Below are 21,072 nucleotides of genomic sequence, written 5' to 3'. Positions count from 1 at the left end.
TTTTTTTATAATCAATCCTCAGGTTGTTTTTATAATAAATAATCGTTAATATTTCAACACGACTGTAGCTTTTTCAATAGGAGAATGAAAGAAATTGACTGCTCCAAGCTGTTGCGCATGCAAAACTCTGCTGGCACCCAGCCATCCACTGACGCGATGTGATCAGTCTTGCTCATTTTTCAGAATAAAAGCCGGAAACTATGTCTAAAGACTGTTCACACCATGTGGAAGCCATAGTGAAAGGAATCTGATTGATATCCCTTTAAATGGAGGGAAGGCACGCAATGGAACAGGGAGATTTGTTTCTCTTAGGCACTTCCTTGTTGGATTTCCCTCAGGTTTTCACCTGCAATATCAGTTCTGTTATACTCACAGACAATATTTTGACAGTTTTGGAAACTTTAAAGTGTTTTCTATCCTAATCTGACAAGTATATGCATATTCTAGATTCTGGACCTGAGAAATAGGCAGTTTCATTTGGGTACATTTTTCATCCAAACATCAAAATACTGCCCCCTACACTCAACAGGTTAAATTACATTACAAATTACAAAAACACTAATGGGGTGTAGATATGGAGTTGACATAAAGTACTAGACCTGAGAAAACAACTTTCACAGAGGGCGCTGCTCATGCCCTCCATAAGGGTTGATGCGCAGTCAGTAGCCTGAGTAAATATAAATAATCTATCATTCACCCATTCAGCTGTCCCTGAAACAGCTGACAGAGGTACAGGAGCTGCTTGTGTATTATTGTGCTCTGCCACTCCAGCCACCTCTTTGATAGAGATTTAGCTGGGAGTTGATGGGGACAGACACACATAAAACAGCAGTTTGAATAGATACTGGCATCAAAGGGACAGGATGCTCTCATTGGTCCTGCCTGTCACATTAACCCCACCTATCACAGTGGATCATGTTAGTAGGGGTCCATGCACGTACAGCGTTACCAAAACATCTGCTAATACACTTCTACTCATACCATATTAGTGCTAATGAAGAACTGTTTCAGTAGCTACAGCGAAACATATCTGGTCTGCAAGTTTGGAACCTATTTAGAATTCTATTTCCACTATCCCTTCTCATAGGCATACATGAGGTGAGGGCATAAGGGAATAAAGAATGGGTTATTTTAGGTTAGAAGGCATCTCAAAGCTCGCAATAGCACAAGCTAAATGAAAGTGCTTATTTCCAGTGTGTGAGGGAATGGGATTCCAAATTGTGATCAGTGTAGCCCCTCATTTGTCTTCTTGTGTTTCCCTGCCTTAACATCTGTCCCGATCTGAATGGCCTGTGCTACCTGGAACTTGCCTGCCAAGGAAATCATCTCCATCTGCTCCTCCTCCTCCACCCTGTAGTGAAGTAGACAGAGGACAGCAAGAAGAACGTTCCAATCAGTGCTGGTTCTATGTCACAAGTTGTGGAAACCGAAGGCAGCGGCATACTGATAAGCGGGAGTGACTGCGAAAGGTTCGGAGCAGATCGACATAAGGAATAGTTTCGCTGCACTGGTGACTGATCTACCTGCGCCTTCATCTCTGGGATTGCCTGTGCCTGCGACTGCGCTGTCTTCAGCAGCGGCTTCGTTGTCGAGTTCGGCTCCTTTCCCTCTCTCTGGATCTGACGGGGCACTGCCTGCTGTGGAAGGTCTGGACCTATCGTCTTGTGCAGTGGGTGTACACTATGCTGCTTTTCGTGGGCCCGTGAAAGACTCAACGAATTATGTTAGGTGTGGGAATGGGCGGATTTTGCCATTTCCTTTTCCGGCCATTGTACTGGGCAGTTCAAATGGTGAGAAATGTCTCAGTCCCTGGAGAAAAAAAATGTGTTCTATACAGGAGCACGAATACAGGACATCAAGCTGCTTCCAAATATTTTAAACCAGCATCAGGAAATTTAGTCTATCATAGTTCATATTGTAATTACTTCGCCACCATGGCCTATTTCTTTCCTTAACTTACCTCATTTGCACTCACTGTATATAGACTTACTGTTTTCTTTTGTTCTACTGTATTCAAATTCAAATTTTCAAATCAAAATTATTATTGACTGTATGTTTTGTTTATTCCATGTGTAACTCTGTGTTGTATGTGTCTAATTGCTATGCTTTATCTTGGCCAGGTCACAGTTGCAAATGAGAACTTGTTCTCAACTAGCCTACCTGGTTAAATAAAAGGTGAAATAAAAAAATGTGGAATTCAATGACATTATGAAGGGCAGTTCAGAACAGCTTTAGATGGATTTTAAAGAACTGATTGGGTCACTACTTGACACCAACAAACGCCCCATAATATCTGTCCCTCTGCCCTCCCTAAATCATGGCATTGGACGATTCTGACTTTTATCCCTCCATAACTGGCTACGAGACTACTGCAGCTCTGTAGGTATAACATTTATTGAAAATGTTGATTCCTTCTGGAAACAAAGCTCGTATTATAAGGAGGATGAGATCCACCCAAATCATTTGGGTTCCTGGATCCTTTCCCAGCATTATAAAGCTATGTTGAGACAATGAATTATCAATGGCCCAAACCCAGCTCAGTTAATCCCTAACATTGTGTCCTGAGTTGTCATAATGCTTCAGCAAATGTACATTATCCGAGGGGCAATGGACGACACAATGTAAGTAACCAAATGTATGTCCCTCTTACTGCCCTGAATGCTTCTGCTGATCCCAAAGCTATTGTATGCAGTAATCATGTGCCTATGAACCAGAGTGATACTTTTAGAAGTGAGGTGATGTGCCCTAGTAGGAAGTCAACTATATGCAGCTCAACCTGCACTAACATAAATAACATGAGCATGTCTACCTCTGCTAAGCTTCCCAGTAAAGCAATACAAATAATCAAGCATCCCAGAAAAGTGCTTAAAATAGCAAACGCTAACATATGTAGCTTAAACAATGTTCATGAAATCAATAATCTGACAATATCTGAAACTCAATTAGATCATGCGTATGATGATACAGTGGTAGCAATACATTGTTATAACATCTACGGAAAATACAGAAATGCCAAAGGTGGAGTTGTGGCCGTTTATTCCTGTAAATCTTAGAGGATCTCATGTTAATACTGTTGAAGTAATATGGTTACAGGTTCATCTGCCTCACCTACAGCCCATTCTGGTGGGAAGCTGCTATATACCACCAAGTGCTAACAGTCAGTATCTGGATAACATGTATGTGATATCAACAGAGAAATATATTTTCTGGGTGATTTAAATATTGACTGGCTTTCATCAGGCTACCCACTCAAGAGAAAGCTTCAAACTGTAACTAGTGCCTACAACCTGGTTCAGGTTATCAGTCAACCTGCCAGGGTAGTTAGAAAAAGCACATGAATGAAATCAACAACATGTATTGATCACATCTTTACTAATGCTGCAGAAATTAGCTTGAAAGCAGTATCCAGATCCATAGGATGTAGTGATCACAATATAGTAGCCATATCCAGGAAAACCAAAGTTCCAAAGGCTGGGCCTAATATAGTGTATAAGAGGTCATACAATACGTTTTGTAGTGATTCCTATGTTGTTGATGTAAAGAATGTGTGTTGGTCAGTTGTGTGTAATGAAGAGCAACCAGATGCACCCATTTTGCACCCATTTTCAAAAATTACAGTAAAAATGGTTCAATCCTGTGAATTGATGAGGAATTTAAAAATGGTATGGTTGAGACGAATGAGACAAAAGGAATGGCAAATAAGTCTGGCTGCACAGCCGATTGGCAAACGTACTGCAAATTGAGAAATCAAGTGACTAAACTGAATAAAAAGTAGAAGAAACTATACTATGAAACAAAGATAAATTAAATAAAGAATTCAAGTAAAAAACTTTGGAGCACCTTAAATCAAATTTAGCTCCATCAATCATTGAATCAGATGGCTTATTCATCACAAAACCCACTGATATTGACAACTACCTTACTGATTTTTTCTTTGGCAAGATCAGCAAACGTAGGCATGACATGCCAGCAACAAATACTGACACTACACTTGCAAGTATATCTGACGTAATTAAGAAAGACAAGAATTGTCATCTAGAATTCCATAAAGTTATTGTGGAAGAGATGAACATGTTATTGTTGTCTTTCAACAATGCCAAGCCCCGGGGTCTGACAACCTAGATGGAAAAATACTGAGGATAATAACGGACAATATTTCCACTCCTATTTGCCATAACGTCAATTTAAGACTACTAGAAAGTGTGTGCCCTCAGGCCTGGAGGGAAGAAAAAGTAATTATGCTACCGAAGAATAGTAAAGACCCCTTTACTAGCCCAAATAGCCAAATAATCAGCCTGTTATTAACCCATAGTAGAATTTGAAAAATATTGTGTTTTACAAGATACAATGCTATTTTACTGTAAACAAATTGACAACAGACTTTCAGCACGCTTATAGTGAAGGACATTCAACAAGCACTGCACTTACACAAATTAATGATTGACTGAGAGAAATGTATGAGAAATAGATTGTGGGGGCTGTTTTAACTTCATTGCGGCTTTTGACATTATCGATCATAGTCTGCTGCTGGAAAAATGTATGCATTAAGGCTTTAACATCCCCTGCTACATTGTGGCTAAAGAGTTACCTGTCCAACAGAACACAGAGTGTGTTCTTTAATGAAAGTGTCTCCAACATAACTCAGGTACAATTACAATTTATTAAACGACATGCCACTGGCTTTGAGTAAAGCCAGTGTGTCTATGTATGCGGACGACTATACACATAAGCTACTACAGCGACTGAAATGACTGCAACACTTAACAAAGAGCTACAGTTAGTTTCAGAATGGGTGGGAAGGAATAATTTATTCCTAAATATTTCAAAAACTAAAAGCATTGTATTTGGGACAGATCATTCACTAAACCCTAAACCTCAACTAAATATTGTAATTAATAATGTGGAAATTGAAGTGACTTAACTGCTTGGAGCAACCCTGGATTGTAAACTGTCATGGTCAAAACATATTGATACAACAGTAGCTAAGATGGGGAGAAGTCTGTCCATAATAAAGCGCTGCTCTGCCTTCTTAACAACGCTATCAACAAGGCAGGTCCTGCAGACCCTTGTTTTGTCGCACCTGGACTACTGTTTAGTCGTGTGGTCAGGTGCCACAAAGGGGAACTTAGGAAAATTGCAATTGGCTCAGAACAGGGCAGCACAGCTGGCCCTTGGATGTACACAGAGAGCTAACATTAATAATATGCATATACATCTCAAAGTGGAGGAGAGATTGACCTCATCACTACTTGTATTTATGAGAGGTATTGACATGTTGAATGCACTGAGCTGTCTGTTTGAACTACTGGCACACAGCTCGGACACCCATGCACAGAGCAAAATACATGCCACCTGAGGTCTCTTCACAGTCCCCAAGTCCAGAACAGACTATGGAAGGTGCACAGTACTAAATAGAGCCATGACTACATGGAACTCTATTCCACATCAGGTAACTCATGAAAGCAGTCAAATTTGATTTTTAAAAAACAGATAAAAATACACCTTATAGAATAGCGGGGACCGTGAAGCAACGCAAATATAGGCACAGACACATGCATACACAATAATATACACATGTACACATGGATTTTGTGTTGTAGATACAGTATGTGGTAGTAGAGTAGGGACCTGAGGGCACACACTTAAGTTGTGAATATTTTGTGAAAGTACTGTAATGTTTTTCAAACTGTATAACTGTCTTGGCAGCAGCTAATGGGGATCCATAATAAACACAAAGGCAAATAAAAACTCTGAAATCCTCCTAGGCTAAGCACATTATAATGTACTTTCTTTCCCATTTTAAAATGGGGTAAGGCCTCCTGAAAGTAGAATGACAAGGAGGACACTGATTTGGAGAGAGAGGAGAAGCAACAACAATGGACAGAGTATGGTGGGGACAGAGGAAATTATCTCAAGGGCATCTCAATCACATTATATTGTCTAGGACATGGAGAGCCTGTGCTGGTACTAGTTGAGGTGTTTTCTTCCATCACCTACAACCACTCTGATTCCCCATCCTCGCCTTTCGAGGTCTAACTGCCCTCCACACACACACACACACACACACACACACACACACACACACACACACACACACACACACACACACACACACACACACACACACACACACACACACACACACACACACACCTTCATTCCTAAGATTTAGTCTCTGCTGATGCTCATTAAAGAGGTCTGAAAGAGACGAGAAACTGTTCATCTTACTCATCAGTGACTCCTGTCGTGAGCACCCCCTTCCTTCATCATCACCTTAATACCCCCCCCACCTCATCAGGCTCCCAGCAGCTGTCACACAGCATCAAGCAAAAGCAAATGGAGGAGTACAGATTGTCAAATAATGGATCTCAGCAGGCAACAGCTCCGATGTCCAAATGTACAGGGTAAGTGATCATGTAGCCCAGAGGTTCTTACGCTTTTTCAGCTTGAGAAACGAAAAACACAGAATTCTGCTTTAACGCGACCCCCGGTAGCAAGACTTCATATAGGCTCAATATACACTGAGTGTACAAAACATCAGGAACACCATCCTAATATTGAATTGTACCCCTCCCCCCCGTTCATTTCTATGAACAAGAATAGACTGACAAGTTTCAGAAGAAGTCCTTTGTTTCTGGCCCTTTGCTGCCTGTAATCGAACCCATAAACCCTCCAGATACTCAACTAGTCTAAAGAAGGCCAGTTTTATTACTTATTTAATCAGGGCAACAATTTTCAGCTGTGCTAACATAATTGCAAAAGGGTTCAAATCAAATCAAATCAAATCAAATTTTATTTGTCACATACACATGGTTAGCAGATGTTAATGCGAGTGTAGCGAAATGCTTGTGCTTCTAGTTCCGACAATGCAGTAATAACGAGCAAGTAATCTAACTAACAATTCCAAAAAAAACTACTGTCTTATACACAGTGTAAGGGGATAAAGAATATGTACATAAGGATATATGAATGAGTGATGGTACAGAGCAGCATAGGCAAGATACAGTAGATGATATCGAGTACAGTATATACATATGAGATAAGTATGTAAACCAAGTGGCATAGTTAAAGTGGCTAGTGATACATGTATTACATAAGGATGCAGTCGATGATATAGAGTACAGTATCAACGTATGCATATGAGATGAACAATGTAGGGTAAGTAACATTATATAAGGTAGCATTGTTTAAAGTGGCTAGTGGTATATTTACATCATTTCCCATCAATTCCCATGATTAAAGTGGCTGGAGTAGAGTCAGTGTCATTGACAGTGTGTTGGCAGTAGCCACTCAATGTTAGTGGTGGCTGTTTAACAGTCTGATGGCCTTGAGATAGAAGCTGTTTTTCAGTCTCTCGGTCCCAGCTTTGATGCACCTGTACTGACCTCGCCTTCTGGATGACAGCGGGGTGAACAGGCAGTGGCTCGGGTGGTTGATGTCCTTGATGATCTTTATGGCCTTCCTGTAGCATCGGGTGGTGTAGGTGTCCTGGAGGGCAGGTAGTTTGCCCCCGGTGATGCGTTGCGCAGACCTCACTACCCTCTGGAGAGCCTTACGGTTGAGGGCGGTGCAGTTGCCATACCAGGCGGTGATACAGCCCGCCAGGATGCTCTCGATTGTGCATCTGTAGAAGTTTGTGAGTGCTTTTGGTGACAAGCCGAATTTCTTCAGCCTCCTGAGGTTGAAGAGGCGCTGCTGCGCCTTCCTCACGATGCTGTCTGTGTGAGTGGACCAATTCAGTTTGTCTGTGATGTGTATGCCGAGGAACTTAAAACTTGCTACCCTCTCCACTACTGTTCCATCGATGTGGATGGGGGGTGTTCCCTCTGCTGTTTCCTGAAGTCCACAATCATCTCCTTAGTTTTGTTGACGTTGAGTGTGAGGTTATTTTCCTGACACCACACTCCGAGGGCCCTCACCTCCTCCCTGTAGGCCGTCTCGTCGTTGTTGGTAATCAAGCCTACCACTGTTGTGTCGTCCGCAAACTTGATGATTGAGTTGGAGGCGTGCATGGCCACGCAGTCGTGGGTGAACAGGGAGTACAGGAGAGGGCTCAGAACGCACCCTTGTGGGGCCCCAGTGTTGAGGATCAGCGGGGAGGAGATGTTGTTGCCTACCCTCACCACCTGGGGGCGGCCCGTCAGGAAGTCCAGTACCCAGTTGCACAGGGCGGGGTCGAGACCCAGGGTCTCGAGCTTGATGACGAGCTTGGAGGGTACTATGGTGTTGAATGCCGAGCTGTAGTCGATGAACAGCATTCTCACATAGGTATTCCTCTTGTCCAGATGGGTTAGGGCAGTGTGCAGTGTGGTTGAGATTGCATCGTCTGTGGACCTATTTGGGCGGTAAGCAAATTGGAGTGGGTCAAGGGTGTCAGGTAGGGTGGAGGTGATATGGTCCTTGACTAGTCTCTCAAAGCACTTCATGATGACGGATGTGAGTGCTACGGGGCGGTAGTCGTTTAGCTCAGTTACCTTAGCTTTCTTGGGAACAGGAACAATGGTGGCCCTCTTGAAGCATGTGGGAACAGCAGACTGGTATAGGGATTGATTGAATATGTCCGTAAACACACCGGCCAGCTGGTCTGCGCATGCTCTGAGGGCGCGGCTGGGGATGCCGTCTGGGCCTGCAGCCTTGCGAGGGTTAACACGTTTAAATGTCTTACTCACTTCGGCTGCAGTGAAGGAGAGACCGCATGTTTCCGTTGCAGGCCGTGTCAGTGGCACTGTATTGTCCTCAAAGCGGGCAAAAAAGTTATTTAGTCTGCCTGGGAGCAAGACATCCTGGTCCATGACTGGGCTGGGTTTCTTCCTGTAGTCCGTGATTGACTGTAGACCCTGCCACATACCTCTTGTGTCTGAGCTGTTGAATTGAGATTCTACTTTGTCTCTGTACTGGCGCTTAGCTTGTTTGATAGCCTTGCGGAGGGAATAGCTGCACTGTTTGTATTCAGTCATGTTACCAGACACCTTGCCCTGATTAAAAGCAGTGGTTCGTGCCTTCAGTTTCACACGAATGCTGCCATCAAGCCACGGTTTCTGGTTAGGGAATGTTTTAATCATTGCTATGGGAACGACATCTTCAACGCACGTTCTAATGAACTCGCACACCGTATCAGCGTATTCGTCAATGTTGTTGTCTGACGCAATACGAAACATCTCCCAGTCCACGTGATGGAAGCAGTCTTGGAGTGTGGAGTCAGCCTGGTCGGACCAGCGTTGGACAGACCTCAGCGTGGGAGCTTCTTGTTTTAGTTTCTGTCTGTAGGCAGGGATCAACAAAATGGAGTCGTGGTCAGCTTTTCCGAAAGGGGGGCGGGGCAGGGCCTTATATGCGTCGCGGAAGTTAGAGTAACAATGATCCAGGGTCTTTCCACCCCTGGTTGCGCAATCGATATGCTGATAAAATTTAGGGAGTCTTGTTTTCAGATTAGCCTTGTTAAAATCCCCAGCTACAATGAATGCAGCCTCCGGATAAATCGTTTCCAGTTTGCAGAGAGTTAAATAAAGTTCGTTCAGAGCCATCGATGTGTCTGCTTGGGGGGGATATATACGGCTGTGATTATAATCGAAGAGAATTCTCTTGGTAGATAATGCGGTCTACATTTGATTGTGAGGAATTCTAAATCAGGTGAACAGAAGGATTTGAGTTCCTGTATGTTTCTTTCATCACACCATGTCACGTTGGCCATAAGACATACGCCCCCGCCCGTCTTCTTACCAGAAAGATGTTTGTTTCTGTCGGCGCGATGCGTGGAGAAACCCGTTGGCTGCACCGCTTCGGATTGCGTCTCTCCAGTTAGCCATGTTTCCGTGAAGCAAAGAACGTTACAGTCTCTGATGTCCCTCTGGAATGCTACCCTTGCTCGGATTTCATCAACCTTGTTGTCAAGAGACTGGACATTGGCAAGAAGAATGCTAGGGAGTGGTGCACGATGTGCCCGTCTCCGGAGTCTGACCAGAAGACCGCTTCGTTTCCCTCTTTTTCTGAGTCGTTTTTTTTTTTTTTGGTCGCTGCATGTGATCCACTCGGTTACACTGGTTGTAAGGCAGAACACAGGATCCGCATCGCGAAAAACATATTCTTGGTCGAACTGATGGTGAGTTGACGCTGATCTTATATTCAGTAGTTCTTCTCGGCTGTATGTAAAGAAACCTAAGATGACCTGGGGTACTAGTGTAAGAAATAACACGTAAAAAAACAAAAAACTGCATAGTTTCCTAGGAACGCGAAGCGAGGCGGCCATCTCTGTCGGCGCCGGAAGTATGAGTGTTCTAGTTGATCGAGTTTTCTAATGATCAATTAGCTAATCCAAGTTTATAATTTTAAAGGCTAACACAACGTGCCATTGGAACACAGGAGTGATGGCTGCTGCCTCTGTACGCCTATGTAGAAATTCCATAACAAATCTGTAATTTCCAGCTACAATAGTCATTTCAAACATTAACAATGTCTACACTATATTTCTGATCAATTGATGTTATTTTAAATGAACAAAAACATGTGCTTTTCTTTCAAAAACAAGGACATTTAAGTGACCCCAAACTTTTGAACGGTATTGTACACTGTCAACTGTGGGACCTTTATATAGACAGGTGTGTGCCTTTATAAATCAATTCCAATCAATTGAATTTACCACAGGTGAACTCTAATCAAGCTGTAGAAACATCAAGGATGATCAATGGAAACAGGATGCACCTGAGCTCAATTTCGAGTCTCATAGCAAAGAGTCTGAATACTTATGTAAAGAAGGTTTTTATTTTTTTACATTTAATACATTTGCAAAAATGTTCTAAAAACCTGTTTTTGCTTTGTCATGATGGGGTATTGTGTGTAGATAGTAGTGTAGTGTGCTAAATATTTTTTTTCATTTTATCAATTTTAGAATGAGGCTGTAACGTAACAAAATGTGGAAAAGGTCAAGTAGTCTGAATACTTTCAGAAAGCCCTGTATATACACACAGACACATACAATCACGCACACACACACACAGCCAGTCCTGACAGGCTAGCTTAGTGTATCCACTGAGATTACACACAGGCATTTAGAGGTCAGATACACAAGATTTTGCTCAGCCATTTGAATAATGTAAAACAAATGTTAGACTTTTTGAATGAGAAAGTGTTTTTCCCTGCCCTCCCCCATTCTGTCTCTTGTTATACTGTGTTGACAAAGCCTGGACACCCTGCTGAATGAAGCCTTGGGTCTAATATAAACCAGACTCGGCAGGGTTATGTAGCTAAAGAAGACAGGAACTATCCAGAATTTGGACATGCATAAGAACCATAGCTCCAATCGCAGCAAATGCTGAGCTGCTGTGTCCCTCATTCCACACTGCCCGGGACCGGGATTTGCTAGCTAGCTCTGTGCTGCATGGATGTACTGCTGTGGGCAAAGATACAGTGTCTGTCTCCCTGCCTGCCTGCCTGCTTGCTGGTCTCCTAAGCCCCCCTACTGTAATTCAATTGAAACGGGCCTATCCGTCGCTATGCATCCACCCACCCAACCCAACCCCACCCCTCAACTCCACCCAACCCCACACAGCTCACCTCCTCACAGATACAACACTGACAACACTCCACTCAAACAACATCTATAATCACATATCCTTCCCAGCCTCGAAAACAGTTGCTGTGACAACATATTATGGCATATGCATGGATGTATCGCCCCTTCAACACAAAAAATGTATGCATATGTAAAATATACATTGCACACACTACATAAAATCTCTATGCATTATGCATGGAGTTATTGGTGGTTGGTAAATGAACCACTATCAGCCTGGTTATGGGAGTGGCTGTTTCCCTGCAGTATAAATACAGCCCAGAGGTAAAGACTATAAAAGCAGTGTAAACTGTTACCGTGATGTTTTTTTGCGGCTAGAACTTAATGAACTCCAAATAACCAGGAGAGATCAGTGAGGCTGGAGCCTTCTCTCCAGGGTCATTCTCTAGTCAATGAGGCTCAGCTCACATATGGAAGGCAGTAGTACAGTGGCACTACAATGAGAAACAGAGTGTTAGAAAGAGTGGCAAGAATGTTTACCGGCATAGGAGATATGGATAATGTTGAGACAATGTTATTCTGACGTTGAAAGACCCATCACTGGTGAATTTGAGGAAAATGTAAACCAACATCACTAGTCTGGTTCATTACATGGTACTGCATACGAGATTAATAAAAATACAGCATTGTATGTCATGCATATAAATAGGCTGTGAGCTATCAGGCCAGTAGCAGTGACAGTGGGCCAGGCCAACCTCATGATATTTTTCACAGTAGGCTAATACATACAAATCAATACAAATACAGGATGCCTATGGGTAATGCTTATGAATGGGCCATAGCTATCAAGGCCACTGACAGTGTGACAGGACATCAGGACAGAGGGTGTGAATGACAGTGACATTAGAGGCAGAAATCTCTAGACTTGTAATTACCAGACTGATCACCACTACGTGTGCAGCATTAAATATAAGCTTGCGGCATCAGTAGGCTCGAGAGGCTAATAAATCTCTCCGGCATCCAGACATTAAGTCTGTAACCTTCCCATTGTGTTCCATCCAACACCATGTAATTTACCATGTTCCTCACTGACTGTATGGTGTTTAGGTGCCAGCGTGTGTCAGACAGGGTGTGTGGGTCTGAGATAGGCATCTGTGTTTGCTTAGGTGCATCATGTGTGTTTGTTTGCACAAGCCTGTATGTGTGTGGAGAAGCTCCATCAAACACCTCTCCTGGAAGCCTCCTACTCTATAGAGAGAGGAACAAGCCATCTGTGTGGACTATGAGGACATCCCATTTGGGGGGGAAAAAAATACATTTGAAATGTATTTCTAGATACATTTTTAAGGACACGTGTGAAATATTGAAAAATTGGCCAAATAATGTTTTTTTTAAATGATTTAATACATCCCAACATGTACAGTGCAGCAAAAAAGTATTTAGTCAGCCACCAATTGTGCAAGTTCTCCCACTTAAAAAGATGAGGCCTGTAATTTTGTTCATAGGTACACTTCAACTATGACAGACAAAACGAGAAAAAAATCCAGAAAATCACATTGTAGGATTTTTAATGAATTTATTTGCAAATTATGGTGGAAAATAAGTATTTGGTCAATAACAAAAGTTTCTCAATACTTTGTTATATACGCTTTGTTGGCAATGACAGAGGTCAAACATTTTCTGTAAGTCTTCACAAGGTTTTCACACACTGTTGCTGGTATTTTGGCCCATTCCTCCACGCAGATCTCCTCTAGAGCAGTGATGTTTTGGGGCTGTTGCTCGGCAACACGGACTTTCAACTCCCTCCAAAGATTTTCTATGGGGTTGAGATCTGGAGACTGGCTAGGCCACTCCAGGTCCTTGAAATGCTTCTTACGAAGCCACTCCTTCGTTGCCCGGGCGGTGTGTTTGGGATCATTGTCATGCTGAAAGACCCAGCCACATTTCATCTTCAATGCCCTTGCTGACGGAAGGAGGTTTTCACTCAAAATCTCACGATACATGGCCCCATTCATTCTTTCCTTTACACGGATCAGTCGTCCTGGTCCCTTTGCAGAAAAACAGCCCCAAAGCATGATGTTTCCACCCCCATGCTTCACAGTAGGTATGGTGTTCTTTGGATGCAACTCAGCATTCTTTGTCCTCCAAACATGACGAAATGAGTTTTTACCAAAAGGTTATATTTTGGTTTCATCTGACCATATGACATTCTCCCAATCTTCTTCTGGATCATCAAAATGCTCTCTAGCAAACTTCAGACAGGCCTGGACATGTACTGGCTTAAGCAGGGGGACACGTCTGGCACTGCAGGATTTGAGTCCCTGGCGGCGTAGTGTGTTACTGATGGTAGGCTTTGTTACTTTGGTCCCAGCTCTCTGCAGGTCATTCACTAGGTCCCCCCATGTGGTTCTGGGATTTTTGCTCACCGTTCTTGTGATCATTTTGACCACACGGGGTGAGATCTTGCGTGGAGCTGCAGATTAAGGGAGATTATCAGTGGTCTTGTATGTCTTCCATTTCCTAATAATTGCTCCCACAGTTGATTTCTTCAAACCAAGCTGCTTACCTATTGCAGATTCAGTCTTCCCAGCCTGGTGCAGGTCTACAATTTTGTTTCTGGTGTCCTTTGACAGCTCTTTGGTCTTGGCCATAGTGGAGTTTGGAGTGTGACTGTTTGAGGTTGTGGACAGGTGTCTTTTATACTGATAACAAGTTCAAACAGGTACCATTAATACAGGTAACGAGTGGAGGACAGAGGAGCCTCTTAAAGAAGAAGTTACAGGTCTGTGCGAGCCAGTAATCTTGCTTGTTTGTAGGTGACCAAATACTTATTTTCCACCATAATTTGCAAATAAACTCACTAAAAATCCTACAATGTGATTTTCTGGATTTTTTTTCCTCATTTTGTCTGTCATAGTTGAAGTTTACCTATGATGAAAATTACAAAAATCATCTTTTTAAGTGGGAGAACTTGCACAATTGGTGGCTGACTAAATACTTTTTTGCCCCACTGTATACAGTGGTAATTATTGGGACAGTGATATAGGCTCTGTACTCCAGCATTTTGGATTTGAAACGATACAATGACTTTAAGGTTAACGTGCGGACTTTCAGCATTAATTTGAGGAAATTTTCATCCATATCGGGTGAACCATTTAGAAATTAAAGCCTTTTTTGTACATAGTCCCCAATTTTAGGAGGCCAAAAGTATTGTGACAAATTCACATTTGTTTGCTAAAGTAATCAAAAGTTTAGTATTTGGACCCATATTCATATCACTGAATGATTACATCAAGTTTGTGACTCTACAAACTTGTTGGATGCATTTGCTGTTTGGTATGGTCGTGTTTTAGATTATTTTATGCCCAATAGAAATGAATGGTAAATAATGTAGTGTCACTTTGGAGTCACTTTTATTGTAAATAAGATTACAATATGTTTCTAAACACTTCTACATTGTGAATGCTACCATTAGTAATGGGCAGTCCTGAATGGATTATGAATAATGAGGAGTGAGAAAGTTAGACGCACAAATATCATACCTAAAAAATATATTTTCACATGTATTCATCGATAAATTTTGTAAATATATACACTACCATTCAAAAGTTTGGGGTCACGTAGAAAAGTCCTTGTTTTTGAAATATTATTCTTGTATATTAACATAACATCCAATTGATCAGAAATACAGGGTTACACATTGGTAATGTTGTAAATGACTATTGTAGCTGTAAACGTCAGATTTTTTATGGAATATCTACATAGGCGTACAGAGGCCCATTATCAGCAACCATCACTCCTGTGTTCCAATGGCACGTTGTTAATCCAAGTTTATAATTTTAAAAGGTTAATTGATCATTAGAAAAACCTTTTTGCAATTATGTTAGCAATTATGTTGTCCTAATTAAAGAAGCAATAAAACTGGCCTTCTTTAGACTAGTTGAGTATCTGGAGCATCAGCATTTGTGGGTTTGATTACAGGTTCAAAATGGCCAGAAACAAAGGACTTCCTTCTGAAACTCGTCAGTCTATTCTTGTTCATAGAAATGAAGGCTATTCCATGTGAGAAATTGCCAAAGAACTGAAGATCTCGTACAACGCTGTGTACTACTCCCTTCACAGAAAGCGCTAACTGGCTCTAACCAGAATAGAAAGAGGAGTGGGAGGCCCCGGTGCACAACTGAGCAAGAGGACAAGTACATTAGTGTCTCTAGTTTGAGAAACAGACACCTCAAGTCCTCAACTGGCACTTTCATTAAATAGTACCCGCAAAACAACAGTCTCAACGTCAACAGTGAAGAGGTGACTCCGGGATGCTGTCCTTCTAGGCAGAGTTCCTCTGTCCAGTGTCTGTGTTCTTTTGCCCATCTTAATCTTTTCTGTTTATTGGCCAGTCTGAGATATGGCTTTTTCTTTGCAACTCTGCCTAGAAGGCCAACATCCCGGAGTCAGCTCTTCATTGCTGATGTTGAGACTGGTGTAAGCCTTTGTAGATATTCCATTTAAAAAATCTGCAGTTTCCAGCTACAATAGTAATTTACAACAATAACAATGTCTACACTGTATTTCTGATCAATTTGATCAAAAATTGACTTTTTTTCTTTCAAAAACAAGAACAATTCTAAGTGACCCCAAACTTAACGGTAGTGTATTTTTAAAATGTATTTGGTAATGTTACTTTTGATTGTATTTGTAAGAAATGTACCAATCATACTGCAATGAAATCTATATTATTTTACTTTTCAAGGCAGAAACATTTACATACATTCAGGCAGTAACTAACAATCATTGATGTGGGAGCAGTTACTTTCAATCATTCAGACATAGACCTAGAGCACCAGTCAAAGGTTTGGACACACATACTCATTCAAGGGTTTTTCTTAATTTTGACTATTTTCTACATCGTAGAATAATAGTAAAGACATCAAAACTATGAAATAACACATATGGAATCATGTAGTAACCAAAAAAAGTGTTAAAGAAACCAAAATATATTTGAGATTCTTCAAAGTAGGCACCATTTGCCTTGATGACAGCTTTGCACACTCTTGGCATTCTCTCAACCAGCCTCACCTGGAATGTTTTTCCAACAGGTCATCTGGTGCAGCACTCCATCACTCTACTTCTTGGTTAAATAGCCCTTACACAGCCTGGAGGTCTGTTGGCTATTCTGGGGCGGCAGGGTAGCCTAGTGGTTAGAGTGTTGGACTAGTAACCGGAAGGTTGCAAGTTCAAACCCCTGAGCTGACAAGGTACAAATCTGTCGTTCTGCCCCTGAACAGGCAGTTAACCCACTGTTCCTAGGCCGTCATTGAAAATAAGAATTTGTTCTTAACTGACTTGCCTAGTTAAGTAAAGGTAAAATAAAAAATTAAAATAAATTTGTCCTGTTGAAAAACAAATGATAGTCCCACTAAGCACAAACCAGATGGGATGGAGTATTGCTGCAGAATGCAGTTGTAGCCATGCTTAAGTGTGGCTTGAATTCTAAATAAATCACAGACAGTGTCACCGGCAAAGCACCCCCAAACCATCACACCTCTTCCTCCATGCTTCACGGTGGGAACCACACATGCAGAGATCATTCTGTTCACCTACTCTGCGTCTCGAAAAGACACAGCTGTTGGAACCAAAAATCTCACATTTGGACTCATCAGACCAAAGGACAGATTTCCACTGGTTAAATGTCCATTGCTTGTGTTTCTTGGCCCAAGGAAGACTCTTATTATTGGTGTCCTTTAGTAGTGGTTTCTCTGCAGCTATTCAACCATAGCTGCCTGATTCACAAAGTCTCCTCTGAACAGTTAATGTTGAGATGTGTCTGTTACTTAAACTCTTAAATGAAAGCATTTATTTGGGCTGCAATCTGATGTGCAGTTAACTCTAATGAACTTATCTGCAGCAGAGGTAACTCTGGGTCTTCCTTTCCTGTGGTGGTCCTCATGAGAGACAGTTTCATCATAGCGCTTAATGGTTTTTGTTGCGGCACTTGAAACATTTTCCAGATTGACTGATCTTCATGTCTTAAAGTAATGGACTGTCATTTCTCTTTGCTTATTTGAGCTGTTCTTGCCATAATATGGACTTGGTCTTTTACAAATAGGGCTGTCTTCTGTATACCACCCCTACCTTGTCACAACACAACTGATTGGCTCAAACGCATTAAGAAGAAAAGAAATTAACAAGGCACACCTGTTAATTTAAATGCATTCAAGGTGACTACCGGATGAAGCTCGTGGAGGGAATACCAAGAGTGTGCAAAGATGTCATCAAGGCAACAGTTGGCTACTTTGAAGAATCTAAAATATATTTTGATTTGTTTAACATATTTGGTTACTACATGAGTCCATATGTGTTATTTCATAGTTTAGATGTCTTCACTATTATTCTACAATGTAGAAAATAGTACAATTAACGGTAAAACGATGAATGAGCAGGTGTGTCCAAACTTTTGACTGGTGCTGTACATGGAAACATTAAGCGATCTGGGAATAAAGAAATAAAGGGCATGAAGCTATGAGTTTCAGATGGTTCTCTTAAAAACGGCATTGTTGGTTAAGGGCTTGTTTAAGTAAGCATTTCACGATACAATTTGATTTCTAAAGGGGGGAAGATTCTATGGTAAGGGCTTTCATAATACAGGGTAAAAAAACAAAGACAAACACAATACCATATATGCAATATTAACTGGGGCTAAGGGGTGGTATTAGGTAGGTGGGCGAAATAGTGACAGCCTTGGCGTCACCTTTAACAGAGTACAACATAAAAATTAAACTGGCATGACACCTGCATGTGGTTAACCCAAAGAGAGCTGATACAAGGCCTCCAACAAGCCACGCCTCCAGATCCTCTAATAGGCTGACACAGCTACAATATATTTGGTCAACATTTATTTTTTATTGTACTTGACACATACCAAAAGCACTATAATGCATTCAAAGGTCTACAAAAATCCAAACATGATACATTATTAGTCATGTAGTGGCTCCAGGTCTTTCACATCTTGGGCACTAGATTTTTTCATAATTTAATTAAACTGAAGACAGGCACTTCCTAAAGTCCTTTTTTTATGTAACCTCTTGAGATGGCAACTATTTTATGACGTTTAACAAAACGTTGTTTTTTTACTCACCATAACAATTTAAATCATCTCCACTAACCATGTTTCCATCCACAGTTTTCATGAGTGTAAAGTCATACCATTAGATATTTTTTACTGTCACGATAGCTGTGATAGAAATGGGAAGTTTTGGTACAATTTGATAAATGACGACAATTTGTTCGTTCGACATGGTGGGATCTTTTTTGTCTGTAAAATTTATTATGCGAGAAACGGCTTTATGCGCAAATATTGATATAATAACCATCATATCGAAATAAACTCACACGATGATATGTTGTGTGGTCCTCGCACTACGATTTGAGGAACCATGCAGTTTATTAGGCTATGGACGACATAAATTATGATCAACTTCACAGGGTGGTGAAAGTGCACGATGATCTTGATGCTCCTTTCCAATAAATGTCGATGGCCTTATTGTGACATGATGATCGATGTTTGACAAATGAACATATTCTCATTTTTATCCATAATAATCTCATCATATAGACTAGCATACCCACTGTATCTGGAAACTGTTGGCCAAGACCAGAGTAAGCACATTTGCTATTTAATACAAACGTTTTTATGACAAAACTATTGTTTTTTATTTTTATTCTGTGCATGAAAGCATAAGTGAAAAACTACATTCTGTGTGCCCTACGTCATCACGCACTGCTTTTTATCTGCAACAGGTCAGTTTGGTGGAAACACCAATGATGGGGAAATGCGCCTATTTTGTTTATGCAGATTTTGGAATATTTGCTTCAAAATGTGTCACCAATTGGATGGAAACCTAGCTACTGGTCAATACGTAAAGACTCATTTAAGAATCCTCTGAAGGGGCAAACTATGTCCTATGCTGAATTAGGAAATACCTTGGCCACCCTGTAGACCAGATAGCCATGCATTTCTGGAATTGTCATGTATTTGAGCAAAAATGCAAATGTCCATGGATCTCTGGAATACATTTAATATCTCTGGAATACATTTAATATCTCTGGAATACATTTAATATCTCTGGAATACATTTAATATCTCTGGAATACATTTAAGGCATTTTAAGTGAAATATATTGAAATGTATTTATATTTTGTATTGGACTATGTGGACATGTGGATGAGTGTAACCTCTGAGGCTCTGAGGTGCCCACCTCCAGGTACCACTGTCATGCTGTTATTTTTATTTTATTTATTTAACTAGGCAAGTCAGTTAAGAACAAATTCTTATTTACAATGACGGCCTACTCCGGCCAAACCCCGACGACGCTGAGCCAATTGTGCGCCATCCTATGGGACTCCCAATCACAGCCGGATGTGATACAGCCGGAATTCGAACCAGGTACTATAGTGACGCCTCTTGCACTGAGATGCAGTGCCTTAGACCGCTACACCATTCGAGAGCCATGTAATGGCCTGATTAGCTAACATGCATCCCTGATTTAGAAGTGATGAAATTACACTTTAGGACGGCAGCAGGGACATGGTTAGCATACCAACACTAAATTAAACATGATTGGCTGATTCAATCACAGGAACAGTAATCATAATTAATTCAGGCATCTTGATCCCGCTAAGGAAGACAGGTGGAGAGAGGTTGGAACTGCCTAGAATACACACAGCAGGAACAGTTAGATTTTCTAGGGCAGATGTGTGTTTTGTCCGTAGTCTCTACCAATATCTAATCAAAGTACTAAAAGCAATACTCTTAGCTCAATGTATGCAAATTGTATTCAGAGTTATATATATATATATATATATATATAAACTCCATACATTTATAAATAATGTACATTAGAGAGTCCATCATCCTCTTTCATATCAACACAGTGTATTACAATCAGCCTAGAACTTAGTCTTCTGTCTTAAACAGACAGGGGATCTCCTGCTCCAAATCAATACCTGACAGGCAGGCAGCAGAATCAAGCCCGAGCAGGTATCACCTTAGCCCTTGATCATGACAGTTCCATTACATTACACATAAGAGTCATTGGACGAAGGTGTCTTCTGTGCTTGGTCTGAACATTAACACGCATCACTTGCGGAACAGTTTTGGAAGCATAAGGACCTCATCTTTCATATCAGAGAGAAATCATTTTCAAATTGTCTAACGACACAAATATATTGTCACTGAAAAATACTCTCGGCGGCAATTGTGTTCAAACCGCCTTGATATGAGTCCCCTTTGTTCTTTTTCTCTCAGGGCTGCAAGAGAAACATGAGTTGGTGTGACAGGTTTTGTTATCTGTTGCATAAAAGTACAGTAATGAATGCAGTTGGCAGCCACAGGGGGGACTCCTCTGGACACTTGTCTCTACACAGAGAACCACCTCTCTGGATGAAAACCTACATCACACACCCAACTTAATGTCTACAATATAAAAACATAAAAGCTCATACGCCATCAGCTATCAAAAGGTCCGCTCACATTTACAAGCAGGATGTGTAAAACAGAGTTCACAATC

The 21,072-nt window shown here is 41.3% G+C and overlaps 1 protein-coding gene across 1 annotated transcript in view; it reads right to left on the bottom strand.

Moving 5' to 3' along the window:
• Nucleotides 1-21,072, bottom strand: part of LOC112244736 (yjeF N-terminal domain-containing 3) — a 74,180-nt gene that overhangs the window by 52,802 nt on the left and 306 nt on the right. The window lies entirely within an intron of this gene.

The sequence above is a fragment of the Oncorhynchus tshawytscha genome, linkage group LG06 (genome assembly GCF_018296145.1).
Source record: "Oncorhynchus tshawytscha isolate Ot180627B linkage group LG06, Otsh_v2.0, whole genome shotgun sequence".
NCBI classification, from domain to species: Eukaryota; Metazoa; Chordata; class Actinopteri; order Salmoniformes; family Salmonidae; genus Oncorhynchus; species Oncorhynchus tshawytscha.
The sequence above is the reverse complement of the archived record's forward strand: the minus strand, read 5'-3'. Positions and strand labels throughout refer to the sequence as shown.